At 47.4% G+C, this 18,708-nt stretch overlaps 1 protein-coding gene across 1 annotated transcript in view; it reads left to right on the top strand.

Moving 5' to 3' along the window:
* Nucleotides 1-600: 600 nt before the first annotated feature.
* The window catches only part of LOC149350698 (uncharacterized), a 121,721-nt gene continuing 103,613 nt past the window's right edge, over nucleotides 601-18,708 (top strand). The window contains exon 1 of the mRNA XM_089579812.1: nucleotides 601-855. The gene's annotated coding sequence lies outside the window, so the exon portion shown is untranslated. The remainder of the gene's footprint in view (nucleotides 856-18,708) is intronic.

Here is an 18,708-nt window from a genome sequence, read left to right as displayed (position 1 = left end):
TCAGAAACTATTAATACCTTTACCGGAAATGGCGTCACTTCCGGTATGGTGACGTCAGTTCCCTCCAGCCAATGGGAGACGCATATCTTTTTACCGATGAGCCTTTTAATGTTTCAAAGGGTTTTGTTTTCCTCTCCATAAGAAACTGAGATTTTAGCGGTTTGGAAGAGGAAAGTGTAGGCAAAGGAAGCGCGGTATGATCTGCTTACGTGAAATGAGAGGTTAATTATATACACAGTAGGCATTTTTCGTATTCAGGTTCGCGTTAGCATGGCGTGTAGGACAGGTTTTTCCCAGGACGAATTTGCTGACATTGCACGCGCATTTCAGAAAGTTGGCTGCCAAAGTCGTGGACAAACACTGCATCTAACTGACTCGGCATCAGCACGTGCTCCGTCCCAAGTAGGAGCGCCCAGCGTCGCGCTCGCCTAGGTGCCAGCGCCCGGGGCGGCCAAATGGTCGCTCGCGCAAAGCCCCCGCAGCGCGCAGCGGCAGCATCCCCTCGCCAGCGTCACGTGGGCGGCGGAGGGGGGCCCGACGTCACCGCACGGCGACGAGCGGAGGCGTCGGTCCGCACGCCGGCACTCGTGGCCTGCTGGCGGAGGAGGCTGTTGCTGCCGCCGCAACGTGATCGGCCACGGCGCAAGTTTATCAGGCGCGTCCATATCGCTCGGCGGCGCGCGCGGCTTCGCTGTCGGCCGGGCTGAGCGCCGCTGGCGTTGGGCGCTCGACGCACCACAGCCGCCGCGGCTCCTCGGGGCGAGCAGTGCACGCGGGGCTGCAGTGTTGACATCCGGCGCCGCGGCTCCGTCACCAGGGATTACCGCCCTACGAGAAGGACAGGTCCCCTGCCAGGTGAGGCGGCTTTCTAGCACTGGGGCTGTCACCACTGCCTGTCACCACTGCCTGTCACCGTGGCTCGTGGCATCCCGTGAGACATCGCCGCGAGCCACGGTTCTTGCAGCGTCCCGCGATGGACCCTCCCCGCGAGAAAGTGGTACCCACTTGCCTTGGCAAAACACTGTAGCTCTTAAGACTGCGCGCGCACCACCTTGTGACGCTGAAAAAACAGCTTTTTCTGCTCTTTCAGCAAGGAGGGCTCGCAGCTCGGATACCAGAAGTATATAACCCTATGTAGCTGATCACTGGTTCTTCGGCGAGCATAGCGTGAAAACTGAATCCTCGGTTGTGCTTCTGGGACATTCGGAAGACGTGAAACAAAGTTACGTACTACCTGGTCGGAAGCTGTCTGTATTGTGGGACAAGATCGATCAGATTCCTCAAAACTGCCAGCGGGCACTCTTATGTCACGGCAGGCAGCATCATTCATGTTCCGAGTCCAGGACAGCCGCGTTCCAAGAGCAGATGTATTCTCGTGCTTACAGAGGGCCTTCAGAGTCTCGAACACATTTTCTTTCGCTTGATGAGCGCAGTGTTTTGCAAAACAGAAGTACTCCGCTCTTCGATCAACTTAGTACCGTTAGGCAAGTTGCGTAATTGGCGGCATGCATTTCCCTATTCAGTTTTATCTGTCAACATGCCAGTTTTGCGTATTCGTAAATCAACGTTTGTGTTGAACACAAAATTAAATTTGCGACTGCTGTGTATTTCGCGATAGGTTAAACATAACGATCTGAGTGCACCAGAAACAAAATGGGGAAGCAACTGATCTCCCCGTGCCACTGGCCTACGCCAGGCGCAAGAGCGGCGTTATGACCGACCGTCACTGAAGGAGCTAGGAATGCTTGACCAATGCTTAATCGACAGAGTGGAAACAGACTTTCTTTCTTCGGTCTTTTTTTTTTTTTGTGAAAGCGCTGTAGCGAGCTTTCTCGCCAAGTTCTAGCGACGGGATACCCAAGCATATCGATGCCAACGGTTCTTTTTTTATTATTATTATTATTCTTGGTCCTCAAAGCAATAGTACGCCCACGAAACTGCTACGAAAGGCTACAGTTTGCTCCCTGTGTGTAGCAGGTAGTAATAAAAATAACAAAAAAAGATGTCTAATCTTTCAGAGATCGGGAGCTACCGGTAGCGAATGCAATCTTGGGAGAAGCGTATTAGTATTCCTCTGACGCTTTCCGTACTCTGCATTTCTGCCTGAAACCTGTGCTCCAGGCAATCTTCGACGCTCGGCGCTCGAAAAGCAACAGAAATTACTACCGCACTGTTCGCGGTCCAACGGCGCTACCGTTCTAGTGGAGAAAGCGATATGAGTGCAGCGTGCGTTGTAAGTACATACAATGCCAAGACCTGCTTCGCGCCGCTCTTCTCCTCTTCCGTTTCATTTATTTACCTTGGCCACCTGCTCCGGGGCTTCACATTACTGCCTATTCGTCTAGCTTGTATAAATCACCGGCGAAAGAAAAAAAAAATGGCGAGCTCTTTTCGATATCCAACTGCTCCACTGCCGGCGTGTGTCCATCCCTGCAGCTGCTCCGCAAATAGGACCTGCACTCACTGTTCCTGCAGCCGCGCAGTGCCATCGCCGACAGCATGTCTATTACCGCTCGTGCGCACGTGATTGCTTTTTAGCTGTTCGAAAAATTCGATTGTTTAAAACTTCCCTTTACATGCGATAAATAAGGGCTACTGACGCGAGTGGAATCAGTGTGGCAAATGTAACATGCGTCGTGCACATCTCCGAAGATGTACCGCCTTGTCATGTTTAATAGAGACACCAATGATGTGCACGGATGAGTACTCTCCGTGCGTCCACGTGCCGGGCTCCCTGGCCTGAGAACTTTTTGCAGCGTGTGGTACCTCTGTGTGCTTTCTTGAGTTTAATGTTCAACTGTATCTTTTTATTTGTCTTCGAGTTTACTGTCGATAACCTTGCTGTCCACTCCTGCCAAATATGGGGCAGCCGCCCCGGCAGGCTGCTCACGGAAGCCGCTTTTTCGAGGCGGCTTCATTCCTTTTCTTGTAGGCAAGGAAAAAAATACACATTATTATTATTATTATTATTATTATTATTATTATTATTATTATTATTATTATTATTATTATTATTATTATTATTATTATTATTATTATTATTATTATTATTATTATGTTGCACGTCTTTTGAATTCAACTATGTCCAGCCTTTGGTTAACTAAACCGGATTTCTCTTCTCAAGAAAAGGAGATAACATAGTTTCTGCTTTGTTTGCCTTATTGAACGAAATCTGCAAGGGTGTCGTTTTGTCGACTGAAGCTCTTAACAGCGAGATATGCAAAAAGAAAAAAATAAAGGGCGTGGTAGTCCATTTTATTTTTCCAGTGACGTGCATGTTAATCTCGCAATGTCGCTGTCAAAGGCAGCAGCTGTCCAGTGGCAGAGCAGGTATACGTCACACCTATCTCATGAATCGCGAGAACGTTTCAGCACTGCTTGTTTTTTTTTTATTGTTTAAGGTGCGAGCTCCGGTGGGGTTAAACAGCTTCATCCAACTGCACACAAACCTTAAAACACGACGCAGACAAATAAAAATGGTCGTGGATTTGTTACTCTGGCTTCCCGTATAACTTTCAGGGCAGGAGGAATAAAGATACATCATATTTTTCGGCCTTAAGGTCGCACCTATCGTCACTCCCTTTCATGGATTCCTTTCCAGCAAAATATTGGATGTAAGTGTGGCATGCACGTTGAAACTGCGTAGCAAAATCGGTCGGCATTGAAGCAAAAAGCTGTTTTCGGGAGCTTGCCCACGATGATGATGTCCTCGGGCTAAATGGCACATGCCCACTTGGCCAGGGTGCACAGCGGATAACAGTGGTTACCCGTCACAGCGTGGCTGCTTCGTCGTCTTTGCGGCTCAAAGTGGTGGTCGTGCGGGGCCTGCGGCTCCTGCGGCCATTGCAGACGCGGGATCAGCCACAGTAAGCAGCTGAGATGTGGCCTGCTCGTGAGCGTGAGAAGAACCGTCGACCACCGCAAAATCCAGCCGTCCGTGAGACGGAACGGCTTCGCGGTTAAACCGAACATCAACAGATGAGCGCAGCATACTTTCGGGAGTTTGGCAAGCCTAGAAGCATCTGTCCTAGCTGCCCCCTTGGCTATAGCCGGATCGTCTATGGATCCGCCGCCTGCTAAACGTGTGCTAACAGCGTGCTGCTCGCAAAGTCAAACAGCAGCTTGAGCACCACTGGGACAGCGTTTCGCTGAATTTTTCGTGTTACACTGAGCCTTGGCCTTTTTAACTTTTTTTTCTCGCCGAATATGCCTGAGCAGAAGTCGTTTTTTTGTTCTGTATTTTCGCCTGCGCGGTGCGTGGTGCGCACCCACTGCACACGCGCCCAACGCAAAGAAATTAATCCCATTCCATGGTCAACTCGCGCGAAGATGGATTACACGGTTCTAAAGAAGTTACAGCGCACTAAGATGTCGAATACTCGCTATTCCGTCTGTACCTTGGCGCTGTTTAGGCAGTCTCGATTCCGGTCGCGGCGGCCGGATTTCGACAGTGGCAAAACGCATAATCGACTCTGTACTCGGATTTTGATGCACCTTGAAGAGCCAAATGAGGCAGAAATTATCATTCCGGTCATCACTGTGTTGTCCCGATTTCGCGACCAACCGAACAGCAGCACCTCTTCAAATTTGATTTCGCTAAGGGCATGCAACAATCTGATGTTACCAGCCTTCTGTGAAATGTAGTCAAGGCGTTATGCAAAGCCCAGTGAAAAATTTCAGCGCAAATGCGCGGCCATGTCGCGCAGATGGTGATGAACAAAAAAAAAAAAATCAGCGCAGGTTCCACCGTTGTTCAGGTCGCACCAACAAAAACTTGCGATACAAAAATATTTGCACACCGGGAAAGTGTGGTAGATTAGGCCTTTGGACACACGATATACATGGAGTGCGTGGCTGCGCGCTTATGCAAGAGCGCTTTGGGTGACCTTCAACGAGCTCGTCGCTTTTATCGTTCGCTTCTTTGTCCGGTGAGGGCTAGAAACGCATTCGGTAGCACAGTATACTCAAAGTATGCGGAAACAACTGGCCCAGACTTTGCGTTTTCCTTGCGTTCTCCTCGGAAACACCGTGCCTTGCACTGTGGTCGTTTGTACTGTGGGGAGCGACGCCTGCACCACAAAATGGCGGTTGCTGTGGCATATAGGTGAATGCTGTGGCATCTAGGTGAAGCTGTCATATGCGCGTGCCGGCGGCAAGCATGAAGCGGTTGTAGTGGTAAAAGCGTTCACTTCTTCCTAACGGTCCAATGAGCTCGCGCTTCGGCTTTGTGGGCACTGCACAAAGGTACTGGTACACTGCTCGCTGGTACAGCAACGATGCTTGAGGAATAGTGCTGCTTGGACAACCACGCGTCGACGTTAAAACAAAAAAGAGAAAAACGAGCTGTGTCTCTGTGAATTGCCACTTAGCTGAGGCAGCCCTTCGAAACTCCACCGCTTCTTGGGCTTTGGCCAAAAACCGTTTATCTGCTTGTCAATGGCGCTCGCACGTTTGCTCTCGCGTAAAACTGTAGCGAAAAACGAGCATATCGCTTGCTCTGCGTACGTGCCAAAACTTCGGTTTGCCTTAGTTACTGAATCGCAATGGGACACACGTGTACCTGAAGACAGTGGCGCATATGAAACTCTTTCGAAGAAGGTGGGGGAAGTGGGGTGCGGCTGGCATTAACATTTAGGCTTATGCTGCTTATCTTGCGAATGGGGTAGGGTGGCAGAGCTTGAATTCTTTCTCTGAATAATCGTCGAAAATTTTGTGAAATGGAGAACTTTTAAAATTACTTTTATTTTGGATAAAAAAAACATCACTGGCGAGGGCCGCCGTTTACTCTGCGACTATGAACTCAACCATAACGTCCACCTCTCACCGTCCACGCGGGTGGTCGCATTTAGCTGCGTTCACACCAGACGTTTCGTTTCTGCATAAAGAACCGCGGTAAAAAAACACGCACAAACAGCACGGCTGCTGCTTGTGCCCAAAAACAGCGAACAGAACCGGGCAGTCGGGAGGCGGGTGGATGCCTGCCGGTCGATGACCGGCTGCCCTTGCAGCTCCCTGGGGTGGAAGCGTCGATTTCAGTCCGCGGTTCGGATTCGATTCTCATTAGCGCCGCAGCCTCTCCACTTAAGAGGAGCAGCAGAGATCCAGTCTCGTTACAGATGGTGTGGCGAACGGCGGTTTCCACTTCAGATCCCGCCAGGGCTGTCTCCGGTTAGGGCTTCTTTGCACGTCAGCGAGTTGAACAAGTGGGCTGCTAAGTCTATGGCTTATTGAAGCCTCAGAGATAATTAACCCTCGCAAACGGCAGGGCTGATGCACTTCTGATTGCCCCTGTACCGCGGCAGGCTAATCAGGCTGGGTCGGGCTATGGCTACAGTGTAATGTCGTGTGCGGCGAGCGAAAAAAAAAAACAATGTTTTGCGTGTAGGCGTGAGCAAGAAAGATTAGCGTGACACTTAGCATAATAAGTAAGTGAGATTAGCATAATAAGTAGATAGAAGTAAAAAAATACGAAAGTAAAAATTTTCTTTGCATGTTCTGCGCACTCTCCATTTTTTTTGTGCGCGCGTCCCACTCCCCTTTATCCTACCCATGCTTATTTATTTCTTTTTACTTGTATATTTTTTACTTCCATCTACTTATATTTGCACTCTATCCGTTTATCGCTCACATGTTCTGTGTCCAGCGCCTATAAAAGGGGGAAACAGCAGCGAAGACAAATCACTGTTGAAAAAGATCGGTCCCCCGATCGAAACGTCGAATCAGATATGTTTCCTTTAACGAAGCGTATACTACAAGATTATATATATATATATATATATATATATATATATATATATATATATATATATATATATATATATATATGCCGCCGCGGTGCCTCAGTGGCTATGGTGCTCGGCTGCTGACCCGAAAGACGCGGGTTCGATCCCGGCCGCGGTGGCTGGAATTTCTTTGGAGGAGCAATTCTAGAGGCCCGTGTACTGTGCGATGTCAGTGCACGTTAAAAAACCCCAGGTGGTCGAAATTTATATATATATATATATATATATATATATATATATATATATATATATATATATATATATATATATATATATATATATATATATATATATATATATATATATATATATATATATATATATATATATATGAGAAGCCAACAGCCTGAGAAACCATAAGGCACGGGGAATTTTTTTTAATTAATTTATTTATTTTGTGGTGTTGATCAATTTAGAATATTACAGAATATGTTATCGCTTAAAGCTAATTGCTTACCACCCAAGGCAGGAGATTTGACAGCCGTCGCCGTAGTTCAGAGGTAGAGCACCGGACGCGTAATTCGGAGGTCGTGGGTTCGGATCCCACCGGCGGCATGTGCTTGTTTTTTCTTCTGCGTTTCAAATCAATTAGCTTTCAGCGATAACATATTCTGTAATCTTCTAAATTGATCAACACCACAAAATAAATAAATTTTAAAAAATCCCCCATGCCTTATGGTTTCTCAGGCTGTTGGCTTCTCTCATATTTATAACGAGCCCCTCATTACCCTTCCCTTATATATATATATATATATATATATATATATATATATATATATATATATATATATATATATATATATATATTCTCGTAGTTTTTAGATTTGAAAACTCGATTACCCTTGGCGCTGTGGCTCGATAAAATTTGGCTTTTCGACTAGTTATATGCACTGGAGGAGTTGCTTTGCCTGCTTGCTTTCGAAAGCGCATGTATTTTCGCACGATGCCGCCAAATTTTGTCGAGCCAGAGCGGCGAGGGTAATCGCATTTTCGAAAATCTAAGAACAGATACGGCTGTTACTATCAACCGGCTACAAATCTTTAAGGCAACTAGGCGCCTAACTCTACTAGTTAAAATTATCAAAAATAAGTTAATCAGCTTACTACTTAAAAGACAACTCACCGGTTTTCTGGCGTCCGCCAACAATGAAAATACTATGCCGGAAAAGGAACATTTTTACCCCAAAAAGCCTATTTTTGAAAAAATTTGTTCGGTGAAATGTCCGGTGTGTGCGTATGCGTGCGTGCGTGCGTGCGTGCGTGTACGCACGCACACACGCACTATAACTCTCTCTCTCTCTCTCTCTATATATATATATATATATATATATATATATATATATATATATACTGCAAAAGCACAGCGCAGCAGTCTAGCATCCTGTGTGCTTCTTATACTGTATAAGGATTTTATTTATTGCTCTGCCGGAGTGTCTTAATGCCATGTTAGAAGAAAAAAATGCAGTGGTGTCTTGGTGAGATGCGCGCTCGGTTCCCAGTACAGATGTCGTGAGTTCCAGTCCTGGCATATTCATGTTTGTTATTCTTTTCTTGTATATGTGTGCTGAGTGCTGTGAGAAACTACAGCGTGATAATACAGCGTAAATTAAGCTTCAGGAGCATTTTTTTCTTTCAGCGTTTGCTTCTGGAGACTAACTGTAGCGCCCCTTTGCTAGGAGACGAGCAATCAAAAACTTTGCAGTTAGTCACAAAAAGATGAGTGGTTGTGGCAGATCAGCTCGTCCTCAAAAGTACTAAGCTCTCGCTCTCTGTTAGTCCTTTTTTCGTTAGTGTACAAATTTTGAAGCCCAGCTTCCGAAGGCATATGAGCGGTATATGAAACCATCTTTACTTTCATTTTAAAACAGAAAAGATTCGCAGCATAAATAAAACGCACACACAATACCAGGAACAAACAAGACAGGACGGTGCTGCAACCAACTGGCCCAAACCACCGCGCTACTGCAACCTATTTCATTTTAAATGGCTCCGTTGATCGGATAGTCCAAACCACTAGAGGAAAACCCAGATTTACTCCATTATACTTTGGTGTCTCTACGGTCAGATGTCGAGCGTGCATTATCGGTTCATTTCCTGTTGTGCTCTCAGCCCCCATCCTCCGTGCAACTCCTACAGTGTGTAAACTGTATATTTCTTCTTCTAAGTTAATAATTTCTCATTAGCATCCACCCAAGTGCAGTAATATACGGATGCAAAGGAAAGCTGTGCAGCTTCCACATTTTGTGGTTGCAGAAAAATTCTGTCTGGTCCGGGTTCGAACCCGAGACTACCACCTAAGCGGAACAGTCGCTTTGCCAGCTAAGTTAACCAGGATGGCTAGCATATGAGAATTGATCACTGACTCTAAGTGGGAATGATGTTGATCGAAATACTTAAGGAAACAGACTTTGCTGTGAAATGCGCATGTTAATAAACGTAGCCGCTGAAAACTTGCATCACAGCACCCTGAAAAGTTCATTTTGATGTTCAGAAAGTGGACGGTTGACACTGTGTGCACCATTATTAAATTGTGTCTTAATAATCGGGGAAAAGCAATGGTGTCGCTTGAATTTGCTCGTCAATAGTAGTCTTTGTTCTTCTACGGCCCACCCCTATGTCATTCAGATGCTGCGCACGATCAGCACGATAAAGCCGTATTTTGTGATTGGTGACTCATTTGACATGTTTGTATTCGAAACGTTGCTCCTTCCTGCCATCTGCCATGAATTGTTTTCATGTCTCACTCTTGTTGTTTTAGGAAAAGCGATACTCAACGCGAGTATATGACCTCTTTCCCTCATTCTCTGCTTTGTATTTTACGAATAATATATACTTGAATAATTTTATTACTTTTTTAATTTTATTACCTTGAATAATTTTATTCAAGTATGTGTCACCAACTAGCCCAGCAACAAGTTTTATTGAAATACGTACTTATTTATCAGACTACGTAGCAGGGCATGATATACGCAACACACTGTACACAAAAACTGAAAATGTTGTTTCAATGCCGTTTTTTTTTCAGCATTCTATACCTGGCGCGTTTAGATAGAGGTTTGATGGTCATTGATATGAAGGCATCTGTAGTATAATCCATCGATCAAAAGGTGCAGCGCTTTGTGATTGACCGAAACAACGTTTACATTAGCTATACGAGAGCTGTGTTCGAATTAACTACGATCTAGAAGGAATGTAAAGATTGTAAAAAGGAAAACTGACTTTTGTCTAATAATCGCGTCTCATCCTGAACTAGTAATATCGTTAGTGAAACCTTGTCCGGGCATCGTTCTTCTCAGGATCACATACCTTTCTCGACCCACCGCGGTGGATCAGTGATTTTGGTGCTCGGCTGCTGGTGCCCAAGGTCGCGGGTTGGATCCCGGCCTCGGCGGCGGCATTTCGCAGGAGGCAAATGCAAAAACGCCACGTGCTGTGATGTTAACGCACGTTAACGAACCCCCATGTGGTCTAAATTAATCTAGTGCCCTCCACTGCGGCGTCCCTCATAGGCCATGTGTCGCTTCAGGACGTTAGACCGCACAATTTACAACTCACCTACCTTCCCAGCTTTCCGTTCAACAGCTATTTCAACAGAACGTTTTAGATTACGTTTGCAGCGCCTTAAAGGGTCTAACAGCGCATGTGCTGGGTACACATGCGCACGTATGGGTCCCTGCAAGTTTCGCCTTTTACAGAGGTGGCAATAAGGACTGTTGACTGCAAGTGCTGTATCACGTCGGAAATCACTTGAAATTACTTAAGATTGTGGTAGTCCACAGACGTGTGGAATGAATAACAGTCATATGACATATGTTAAATTGTTTTCGGGTTTTTATTCTTTCCGGTTTTTGCAACATTGTGACGGAAGACATGCATTGTTCCTGTTATCAGCGGTTGACTCACTTCGACTGAGTGAGCGGGAAAATACACTCCATCAGTTCATATGACAGCTGCCTGTTTCGCGTGGCTTTCATATATCGGGGAATCATCATCCTGGAAGCTATCGAGTTGCGTCATCACTTCGCAAAGAGCCATTTTGGCCCATGTTTTTTTACTTTTTAAAGGTTCCATGCCACTGCTATCAGGGTTTCTCATTCGGAACAGATATGATTGACTCAGGGCTTTCGCCCCGCCCTTATAATTGGAACAAACTAGCTTTAACTTGCCTTGCCTGTTCGTAGGAAGCTAAAGGTTGTCCGCCAAGTCCTGATGACACTCTCAGATCGTGCACTTGTACCTTCGAAAGAGTTCAACCACAGAACAGTCAGGCTGTTGTAAGCCGCCGTGTTGGCTCAGTGGTTACGGTGCTCGGCTGTTGACCCGAAAGACGTGGCTTCGATCACGGCGGTCGCATTTCGATGGAGGCTAAATGCTAAGAGTTTGTGTACTGTGCGATGTTATTGCATGTTGAAGAACCGCAGGCTATCTGAATTATCCAGAGCCCTCCAATACATCGTCCCTTATAGCCCAAGTCGCCTTGGGACGTTAAACCCCCGCAAGACAAACCAAACCGGACAGGCCGATGTTTCGGCTGTCCATTATTTAAGCCTAGCGGAGCCAGCGAAAACACCACCGGTGAAAGAAGGACATTCGACAGCGCGGCCGCGTGTCTTCCTTTCAGCGGTGCTCATGGTCTTTTTGCTGTTTCTGCTGTGTCCAAGTCACACCAAGTAACCCACACTGCCACTCCGTTGGTTATTAAACGTCTCAAAGGGCACTTAAGCCTTGACTTCCGTACGGAATTATATCTAGACGACAACACTTGGTTGCGGGTATTGCTAGGTAGAACAGGGCCGTACAATGCCGCACTTGTCGGTTGTCTTCAGACACTTTCTTCTGCTGGCCGCCTGTGACGAAATATCCTGCGTGCTCCTCGGCTAAACCTGCTCGCAGAAAACTGGCAATTCTGGGCAGCACCACTGTAGGAATTTGTAACATTGTGCGGCTTTGAGTGATAATCTGGCATACCCACCATTATTGGCAGCGCGAAGACGCACTATGATTGCACGGTGTTTACGGCAATTTTCGACTATCGCTTAACGAACTTAACAGGTCTTTAACGACGGTTTGCAGCCTTTGTAACTGTCTGGCCCTGATTCTATAAATTTGACTCAGATTCTATGAAGTTCATTACTTGATATTTTCACTGCGTGTTCTATCATTGCATGTCGAGTAATTGTTTTTCCTCGTGGTGGAATTCGTGCCGATGCTTCCCCACATATGTTGCCCAAGATAAAAATCTGCGGTATTCACTGACTCCCGTAATCTTGCGATGGCCGCGGGGATATTTTTTTTTCAAATGAAAACACTAATGTTAGTGAGCTGTGCTCTGACCTTTAGTATGTGTGACTAATTGTAGATAACGTGGCTAATTATCATCACGAACGTGAAAAGAAGGGACCGCTCTTTGAAAGCTATAACAAACCCTGTTTGTGTTTCTCTTGCTGCAGCCGTTTTATTTTGTTTTTTTAAGTTCTTGTTCAGTTGTCTTATACACGTTTCAATTCAACGTAAAGCAAGGTTCGTATATTGCTGAGGCCTTTTTCGAGATACTATCGTTCCTGGTAAGCTCGAAATTAGTAACAGTGGCTCATCTGTGGCAGTAGCCGAATGTAGCTGTTCTTCCGCTGGCGTGATAACGCATATGAGTCTGCAACCAGCTCCAGTTGGCAGTTGCTGAAAGTTGAGTAGGTCGTATCACTTCCCAGATTTTCGAATGACGTCGAGTGCAAGAAGGGACACGATTGCGCTGGTAATGTGAAGCAAACGCTGGCTGTATGTAGTTCCTTGTCGCAAGCAAGCAGCTTCACCACAGTGTTGGTCGGCGTAGTAAGCCAGAAGTAACCACGTATTTTTGGCAGTGTCCTTTGCTCAGCTGAGGTACTGGTGGAAATGTAAAGGTGACAAGCGCCATAAGTACGCATCTCTTGTGTGACTGCGACAGACATCATTTCGAGAGTTGTGATGGCGCTTTCATCTCCGCACAGCCTGTGTTGTCTTTCTTGATATGGAAACGACCGCACTGTGCATGGCCGATTTTATCACATAAACGGCAGCTCCTGGAAGCGTCTCATGTTTCGCCGGGCACCGAACGAGATGTAAGATTCAATGACGCGATGCACTGATTGTGTATTGGCTTGAGCGAGGTTTTCTGTTGCTCTGGTGCAAAACGCTTGAAATTTGTAAGTCCGGCGGCAATGTGTGCGTGCGTGCGTGTGCGTGCGTGTGTGTGTTTGTGAGAAAGAGAGAGATAGCGCGCGCCTTCTTCTATGCGCGCGTCTCTTTATTTCTCGTTTTTTTTTTTTTTTTGCTAGAACATGAACCCACTGACCGAGCAATTAACGCTTATAAACGCTTCAACATTGTGTCGCACTTGCCTTGCCTTTTTACATAGGTACCGTCGACTTTTTTCGGTGTGCGGGAGCTGCACATTAAATGGTGGCGTTCTTGTCAGAAGCGTCTGAATAGCGCTGTCCGCAGCGCTGCCGATTTCTGCAAGGTATACCAGCTATACCTCACGGGCGGTTCGTGTGTCTACTTGAAGTATCTTCGTCGGTTGACTGTTGGCTCTGACAAATGCTGTGTCCCAATAAGCAGTGTGTGTGTTTATTATGCGGAGAATGCTGCATAGCTCCCATGCGCACATGCGCGGCTGGCTCAAGACATCACTCAAGACTAGAACTTCAATGTTTTAAAGTTTATGTGCAACCACTGAGCGGCTGCTTGTTGAAACCTCTTGAATGAAACTGCTCAGTTTCGTGCATGCTACGTCGCTTTCACAACCGCTTGTCTCAAGGACACCAGGGCAACACCCGCTGTATTCTGACGTAAAAAAAAAAGTAACTATAGGTAGCAAGCATAGGCAATCTGACAGAGTCACGATCGGGAAGTATCGTCCGGTTCGCAGCATCAGAAACTGCAGCTGTGCGGTTTCTACGTTGAGGCGCGAAGTAATCTACGCTGCAACTGTGATGTTCCACGGCCGCTTCGAGACGCTATGCTGCAATCTACATGGGTGCATCCGGTAGGCCGATAAACGGGCCGCGCCTAACAAGCTCGACTTCCGCGCACGCAGCCCCAGGGACGCGACGTCAGTGCCTTTGGTGGCTGACGTAACCGGGACAGTCGGAAGCCCATCGTTTTCCGCGCTGACGTTTGCGGGCCTTCCGAGCCGCGGTGCTATTCCGCGCGCTGTTCTAAGTCTGACGACGCCCAGCCGAGATTCGCGAGATTGGCCTGAGATACAGCCTCGGCGCGAGCTTCGCGGCGATGGTTCCTCGCGAGAGCGGCGCTCGCCAGCAAAGGATGCTGCAGCGTCCGACTCGCCGGAAGGGGCTCCCTCCGCCGCGTTGGATCAGCGGACGCGTCATTCTGCCGCCGAGGACGAGTAAAGACGAGACGACTGGTGCGACCTTTGGTTGCGGTAGCTGCATTTAGATTTAGGCGACCGGAACTTCAGTGTATCCGCCGAGCTCTCTGTCGTAAGGCGAGCGTTACTTCGTAGCCGCAGAAACTTGGAGCGCACATCTACGCAAAAGCTGGTCCTTGTTTCCTACCGCATGATATATTTTTGTTTTTTAAAACGAAATGCTTCACTAGGCTCGTCAACGCCGCGCTTCGCGTGAGCCACCCCTCGGCGCCGCCGCGGCGCACGCTACGTCGCCACTTCTCCTCGCCACCGATTTACCCTTCGCCGCTGGCCGCGCGGTCGCCGCCGCCGTCCCAAGAGGAGAAGGTTCTTTCGCAAGGCGTTGCGAGAACGCGTGAGCGGCGGCGGCGGCCATAAAAGAGGCCGCGCGCTACGTCGCTCGCCAGCTGCTTGCTACTACTCTGATCAGCGGGCCATCTTTATGGCTATACAGAAAGTTCAAGACATTGTGTCCAATGAAGAAGAAGAAATAAAGATGTCTTAATAGCCTTGTATAACAATTGTACAAGCTTTGTATACCTAAGACAACACGTTTTGGAAAAGCTAGAAAGCTATACCCAAATTGTAACCCTATGTATGAAACCTTAAGGTAAACCGCGAGCATCGCCACGAAGCTTTTCGCTTCGAGATATCCAGGCTTAAAACTTTAGCTATGCCTCAGCCCAACTTTTTTTTTTTTTTCAGAGGATGTCAAGTACAAGTTGACTCGCTCTTAGAGTGAACTCGCGAGTGTGTGGCCGCGCTGTCCAGAGCTCCAGTGCGTCTTTCCCGGTTTCGCATCAAAGCACAGAAGCAGACGACGCGGAGCTCCACCTTCAGGTCCTTCTGTGCCCGCGCCACTTTGCCAGCTTTGCTTCGATTCGCGGCCGTGTCGAACGCACGGGTGTTCCAAGGATCATGGCCAAACATTCGCGTGTTCAAAGGTGGTCGAAATTTCCAAAGCCCTTCACTACGGCGTCACTCATAGCGTGAGTCACTTTCGGACGTTAAACCCCCATAAACCATAATATCCGTCTGATGCTGCTATCGCTCCGCGCTGTTAGCAAATACCCGCGGGTTCGCTCGCGATAGAGACCAGCCGACATAGAGTGCGAATGTACACGCACTGCGCTGTTTGAAAGTTCCGCGATCTCAACGAGGTGGTTCACTTAAGCACAAAGCACTCATGCGAGAGTCCTTCAGGATCACTGTCGGCGATTGCGCATTATAATATTCATTCCTTCTTACTTTAACGGTAGATTCGGGCCGTTGTGCATCAAGCCAGCATTTCGCCTCAGTCGTGCACTTGGCGCTCTTCTTCGAAGGGAAATGAACGAAACTGCAGACCGTCCGCTGCGCGCTCAAAGCAACAGGTAAAATTGACTTTTGTGTGGCTTGTTTTGTCACCGCCTATGCCAGAAGTCGCTCCGTTACTGGATAGGCTTTGGAGTAAATGCAGACATGATGCCAGAATTTCTCGCTACTTTTACCAGCAGGCAGCCAGCGCCCCGAAAGCTTATTTTTCATGGGGGTCAAGGTGTATACCTCGAGCGGCTTGCTTTGGTGTGAGCACAGCGAGCTAATTTGTGCCGGTGTACCCTATAGGCGTGGACACACAACCGGATCTGGAGATCGTGCTATAATTCCTTCTTTGCCCTGATTTGAAACATGTGATATGGGCAGGTGTGCGCCAGTATGCTGAACGTCTTTCTTTTTAATGCGGCAGCGTGAGAGCGAACGTTCGGAGGAAAAGCCGTGCGCGTTCTCACAGTGATTCAGAATTGGTCGAGAGCGTTGTGAAGTCGCACGTTGAGCTGTGGAATGAAAACTTAAAATTCCAATTACAGTTGCGACTGCGAGGTCGCAGCGCGACTGGAATGTCGTTATGGCATACAAGGGTGTAAAGTAAATTAATTACGCAGAAAATAAAATTGGGTAAACAGTTTGGAATCGAACCCGCTGCCCCTACGCTACCCCTATGCTACTGGCACTTTTGTTCGACATTGCTAAAGGCAGAACTTGTGCGTCTTGTGTATCACGCGGTCTGTAGTCGGGTACAACTCTAGAACGAAGCGGCTTTTTCCCGTCAGAGGACCCCCCCCCCCCCCCCCCTTTCCAGCCAATGACGTCAGACGATCCTCATGAGCCTGCTAGCCTGAGAATGCAGTGAGGGCAGATGAAAGGGGATAGTCCCCTCCTTGCATTGTCACGCTAGCAGGCTGATGACAGTCCGCCGACGCCATTGGCTGGAAGGGGATGCTTTGACGGGGAAAAGACGCTTCGTTCTTGAGTTGTATCCGTCTATAGTAGGCAGGCCTACTGATATACGCTAGTAGGCATACTTATATATCCTAATTAATGCGTGTATTAAATGTGAAAGTAGAAAATAACCGTTAACGCTGTTGCGTGTTACAATTAAGGAGATGTTTAAGTGCCCTCCTAATTTTGCTTCATCCCTGTCGCGCGCACATATGTCACTCACCCCTTGATATTTTGTATTGACGAAAGCAAGGTTCTTGCTTTTATTTAAACAATTTGTGCATTGCTTACTCCATAAGGGAGAAGTACTCAGTGCTAAAGCAGCTGACATTATAGCTGAAGAGGTCGAGTCTTACGATGATCTGGCGTGAATGGCGGCTCGACTGGAAGAATCGGGAAGTCGTTTACCCCACAGTCCAAAATTTACTATCGGAACAGCGAAGCGTACCGTTAGAGTTGCAGCTTTCCTTTTTATCACCGAGCTAGAGGCGTTACTTCTCTATTACGCCATGCATTGAAAATTGTGCAAGCAAAGAGTGCAACGTCCTCTCTATTGGGATTGGAGAGTGTCAACGGATGCCAGAACAGGAGAAACAAAACTTCGATTTAGTCATCTTTGCGACACAGCCTTCGCGAACAAACCGCTGTGAACGTTGCTGGCGATATGCCGACGCGCACATTCTTTGTCCAAAGATGCATTCATCGCAAAGTGCGCACCTGCACGTCGTCATTAACGAGGTTATCGATGCGCTGATAAGAGCATTCCCTGTTCAAAGCAAACATCGTTGTGGTTTCCGCAGCGTGAGCTCGCGCACCGCAAAGACGTGATGATCGAGGACGCAGCCATGCGTAGCTTTCATATGTGTGCACAGCCTCCGTCAAAAGTTGAGCCCAAGGGCTTTGCTTCTAAGACGCATAGTGTGGGCTCTCGCAGCTTCCGTGGGAGCCAGATATCTTTCGGATGGTTTAGGACGAGACTACCTCTCACCTTCAAGTGATCTGGAACGCTGACCACACATAAGGTCACATAAGCCCACACAGCATCGCGCAGAAACAAACCTCTTGAGCACGATACTTTCGACGAAAGCTGTACCGTTGATCCGATACACGTTGTGGCCTGTACATAACATTGATCTCGCGCCTTCTCGACGTGCAGAGTTATCCTTTCCTTTAGGCGTCTACAACAGTGTCCTTAACTACCTTCATAAACCTATTACAGGTAATCGATTCCGTCATCACTTCCTGCACGTCTAGCTGGGACCTATCCTTAGCGTTTCTTCGCAGCCACGCTTTTGCTTCGAAGGCAACGCAGCGAGTTTTTAAGCAATGTTGCACGGAGGCATAAAAACGAAGTCGCAGGCAGAAAATGCGCGTCATCGTGCTTATTCTATTGCTCCGGGTCTAGAGTATGAGTATACAAATGCGACTGTGCGAAACAATCATCGGGTTCGTGAGTATGTGCAGTGCATAGACGAGAAGGTCGGGCACATGGGCACTGATATTCGTATCATTCGAACTCAGAGGCACGCATATTCGAGCTCATAAGGTGATAATACAACCCACATGCATGGTCTGTGACGCTCGGCACTTGATCAGCGATCGAAAACAACAACGCTCATACCACTGCTCTCTACGCAGCGGCTAGAAGCGTGCCAGAGTATTCGTTGTAACGCATACCATTTTTCGTGCTTGAGAAAAGGTCGGACACCTGAGCAGGTTGGCGCGTACCAAGTGCTGGACCGTGAGTATACCGAAGTTGGCGTTTTCTTTTGGCATGGCTATCGATTACCATAGCGAAATGCAAGATAGTTAATGCGGTATAGACTGTTCAGGCAGCGACCGGTCACTCCTCTCTAGTTAGGCGCATACCCCAAGGTGGGGTACAGTTGAAATAAGGGAGCGATAGCTTTCCTTTTTTGCCATTAGCCTGCGAAGCTGCGCTCTAAGGCTCCGCAAAAAAAAAAAAAAAAAAAATGGTGACTACTTTGCTAGGAGACAAGGAACTTTTTTTTTAGAAAAAGAAAGCAAAAAGTAAAATGTATAGTACAACAAATGTTGTGTGCGTCGCATTGCATTTAATTTCAGCATGCTTGTATTCTTGTCGTCTGCCTTGCTTGTATTCTTTGACCAGAGGTACAAACTATGTTCTGCTTTGCTGGAAAGATCGCAGTAATTGTTAATTTGTGCTTCTTTGCGTATGTGTGTGTTATGTTGCAGTCGAGTGCACTGCATGCTGTGAAAAAAAAAAAAAAACTTCGC

Source organism: Amblyomma mixtum, chromosome 3 (genome assembly GCF_055824585.1).
Source record: "Amblyomma mixtum isolate Tamu chromosome 3, ASM5582458v1, whole genome shotgun sequence".
In the NCBI taxonomy this organism is placed as follows: domain Eukaryota; kingdom Metazoa; phylum Arthropoda; class Arachnida; order Ixodida; family Ixodidae; genus Amblyomma; species Amblyomma mixtum.
The sequence above is the reverse complement of the archived record's forward strand: the minus strand, read 5'-3'. Positions and strand labels throughout refer to the sequence as shown.